Below are 4,078 nucleotides of genomic sequence, written 5' to 3'. Positions count from 1 at the left end.
TATACTTTTCTAAGTCATTATCTCATTTTAATTTCCGGGCAACTTAAAGACAAGATAAGTATTCCCTCCACTATTCAAAGAAAGGAAATCTTGGTGTCTGGTCCTAATGATTCAATCGTCAAGCCCTTATTGTAAAGCAGTGTTAGTAAAATTTTCTGTGCAGGGTCATATCTATACTAATAAAAGCCTTGGGGGTGATCAGGCCAGCAGGGGAGGGTATTTGGGGGCAATCAGGCCCGCAGAGGAGCAGTTAGGGGTCAATCAGGCCAGCAAGGAAGCAGTTAGGGGGCAATCAGGCAGGTAGGTGAGCGGTTAGGAGCCAGCAGTCCCGGATTGTGAGAAGAATGTCCAACTGCAGGATTAGGCCCGATTCCACAGGAATCGGGCCTAATCCTGCAGTTGGACATCCCCCGAGGGGTCCCATATTAGAGAGGGTGCAAGCTGGGCTGAGGGACACCCTCCCCAGTGCACGAATTTCGTGCACCGGGCCTCTAGTCCTATATAATAAAAGCCTAATATGCAAATCGACCGAATGGCAGAATGACCAGTTGCTATGATGTGCACTGACCACTAGAGGTCAGATGCTCAATGAGGAGCTGCTCACAGCCCACAGGCCCCAGGCCAGCCAAGGTGGGTGCCTGTGGGGGGCCTCCAATCACACCGTTGCTCGCCCCACATATCATCCCTGATCACTGGCCAGGCCTAGGGACCCTACTGTGCAAGAATTTCATGCACCAGTCTTCTATCTATATATATAAAAGCCTAAGTGACTGTTATGGCAGAACAACCAGAACAACCAGCCGGTAGTATGATGTGCAGTGACCACCAGGGTGCAGATGCTCAGTGCAGGAGCTGCCCCATTGTGGTCAGTGTGCTCCCACAGCCAACCTCCCGCAGCTGGCCAGCCTCCCAAGGTCCCTCACGCTGGTCGGCCAGCCCCGATTGGCCCCAATTGGCCCTGATCACCGGCCAGGGCGAGGGACCCCACCCATGCACGAATTCGTGCACTGGGCCTCTAGTGTTGAATAAAATGATGAAAGTGGACAACCTTGTCTTGTTCCTGATCTTAAGGATAATGCTTTCAGCTTTTCCCTCTTGAGTATGATGTTAGCTATGGGTTTGTCATATATGGGCTTTATTTTATTGAGTTATGGTCCCCTATATTCCAACTTTGCTGAGAGTTTTTATCATTAACTAGAGGCCCGGTGCACAAATTCATGCACCAGTGGGGTCCCTCAGCCTGGCCTGCAGGGATCGGGCCAAAACCTGCTCTCCGACATCCCCTGAGGGGTCCCGGATTGTGAGAGGGCACAGGCTAGGCTGAGGGAGCCCACCAGTGCACGATCGGGGCCAGGGAGGGATGTGGGATGTTGGCCAGCTAGGGAGGGACCGTGGGAGGGCTCCAGGGTGTGTCTGGTCTGTCTCGCTCAGTCCCGATCAGCCAGATCCCAGCAGCAAGCTAACTTTCCAGTCAGAGTGTCTGCCCCCTGGTGATCAGTGCATGTCATAGCGAGTGGTTGAGTGGCCTTAGCATATCATTAGTATATTACTCTTTGATTGGTTGAACCAATGACTGGACGACGGAACACTTAGCATATTAGGCTTTTATTATACAGGACATTTGCTGAATTTTGTCAATTGTTTCTTTGCATTTATTGATATGATCATATAATTTTCATCCTTCTTTTTTAATTAGATTAAATTTTATATACAACTAGTAATTGTACATTTTCAAGCAAGAATAAAGTGTTCAATATGACTAAACAGCTTATGATACATTCTTGATACATGTAGGTGGAAATGGGATGGGAAGCTATCAGTCACACCAAGGAAGACTGTGCCCCTGCAGCATCCAAGCTGAGTGGGAAGGAGGCAAAGACATCAAACTCAACCTGCCCTGCAAACAGCCCCAGGAGAAGCGGTTGTCATTCTTGTTCACAGGCACAGGTCCATGAGGCAGGGTCTTCTCTTTAAGGTGGAGCAGGTACACCTCTAACTCACCTCCCCACGAAGTCCATGCTGTCTCACTAGCTTGTTATGTCTTTCAATTTCTTGTTTCTTCTCAGAGCAGCTGAATCAAGGTGTTGGATCTTGGTAGCCAATTGTGTATTTGTCTATTTTAACCTTAACAGTTGTCGTTCTGAGCATGTCTTAACCGAGGTAACTATCCCATTGATTATCCAGGCCACCTGCCACAGCCACAGCAGAATCAGCAGGCCTAGAGCCTCAAACTCAGAACAGGAGGATAACGTTGAGGAGGAATGAAACCATGATGACGATGGAGCCTAGGATTTCAAACTTGCAGTGGAAGAACTCCAAGCAGAAAACAAATATTTTCAAGAAAACCACCATCATAAAGAAGGTCCAGATGGCAATGCTCTTGTAGTGGCATACCGGGGGGACTTGTCAGGCTGAATGATCTTCAGGTACAGAATGAGCTGAGCCAGCACCAGGAGGGCATCCAGAATGACCAGGCAAGTGGTGATGACCTGAAACCTGTGGGAGCTGAAGAGCTTCCTCAATGTGGTCCTGAAGTCTAGGGGACCCTTGGGTGCAGAGACAGGAGCCAAAGTTGGGTCAGTAGCTGTGCCTTCCTTGCCCAAGGCCAGTATTGGTGGTGGCTGCTCCTCCTTCTCTTCTTCATTCTCCCATTTCTTGTGGTTGACATTCCAGGCATGGTAGTCATCCCCATCGACAATGAAATGCTTCAGGAACTTGCTCATCCTCTCGGCAGAAGCCACCTTGGCCCTGTGGCTGACTGTCTTTTCATCCCAAGTAGCCATTTTCCTGTCTCCAGATCTGGTATAACTTCTGGCTCTGCTCCTTTGTGATGCGAGGAAAGTGGCTTGGCCTCTTTGAGTCTTGGTTTCTTCACCTGTAAGAGGGAAACAAGGATGGTACTTCCTAATCTGTTGCTGCTGCCTGGCCTGTCTTTTCTTTTCTTTTCTTTTCCTTTTCTTTTCTTTTCTTTTCTTTTCTTTTCCTTTTCTTTTCTTTTCTTTTCTTTTCTTTCCTTTCCTTTCCTTTCCTTTCCTTTTCTTTCCTTTCCTTTCCTTTCCTTTCTTTCCTTTCCTTTCCTTTTCTTTTCTTTTCTTTTCTTTCTTTCTTTTCTTTTCTTTTCTTTTCTTTTCCTTTCTTTCTTTCTTTCTTTCTTTCTTTCTTTCTTTCTTTCTTTCTTTCTTTTTTAAATAAAGTCACAGAAACTTTTATTGGAAATAAACAAGCTGCAGCAAAGTACACTTGGTGCACACTGCCCAATGGGCAAGACGGAAGGTACAGGTGGTGCCAGGAGCCCACCCAGTCCAGGGCTGATGATCAGTGGGGCCTGCTGGGTCTTGGGCCCTTTGGGCCGAAGTGTGCAGGCCCAGGTCTGATCCCAAACAAAATAAAATATGTGATCCATCTGTCCCTGCCTAATTCAGTTAGTGGGCAGGGCAGTGGCTCTCAGTCCACACACCTGAATCAGGTTTATGTTGCCTAATTCTCAAGTCTGATTTAAATCTGGAACTATTGGACTAAAATAAATCAATCTGGCTATCGCCTAGCTCTCAGCATGAGCCATAGCTTCTCCATAGTTTTAATGACACCGTTTGACTTTTCTGTCAGGCTTTGTGATTCTCAGCTACTTCTTCATGAATCACATCCTACTCAACCTCCACATAATATTTGACATCCTTGATGACTAAGCCCCTTTCCAAAACTGTCACCTACTTTGGCTGTTATTAATGTACTAGAGCAGGGGTCCTCAAGCTTTTTAAACAGGGGGCCAGTTCACTGTCCCTCAGACCGTTGGAGGACCGGACTATAGTTTAAAAAAAACTATGAACAAATTCCTATGCACACTGCACATATCTTATTTTGAAGTAAAAAAACAAAACGGCAAAAACACCCGCATGTGGCCCGAGGGCCGTAGTTTGATGACGCCTGTACTAGAGGCCCGGTGCACAAAAATTCGTGCACTGGGGTTGGGGAGTCCCTCAGCCTGGCCAGCCCCCTCTCACAGTCCAGGAGCCCTCAGGGGATGTCCTACTGATGGCACGGGGAGCAGGCTTAAGCTGCAGAATGGCCTTCCTCTGCA

The 4,078-nt window shown here is 47.6% G+C and overlaps 1 pseudogene; it reads right to left on the bottom strand.

The window, feature by feature from the left end:
- Positions 1 to 1,992: 1,992 nt before the first annotated feature.
- Positions 1,993 to 2,783, bottom strand: LOC103295620 (voltage-gated hydrogen channel 1-like; annotated as a pseudogene).
- Between the last annotated feature and the right edge of the window lie 1,295 nt (positions 2,784 to 4,078).

This window comes from Eptesicus fuscus, chromosome 8 (assembly GCF_027574615.1).
Source record: "Eptesicus fuscus isolate TK198812 chromosome 8, DD_ASM_mEF_20220401, whole genome shotgun sequence".
Classification (NCBI taxonomy): domain Eukaryota; kingdom Metazoa; phylum Chordata; class Mammalia; order Chiroptera; family Vespertilionidae; genus Eptesicus; species Eptesicus fuscus.
This window is presented reverse-complemented; position numbering and strand designations above follow the sequence as displayed.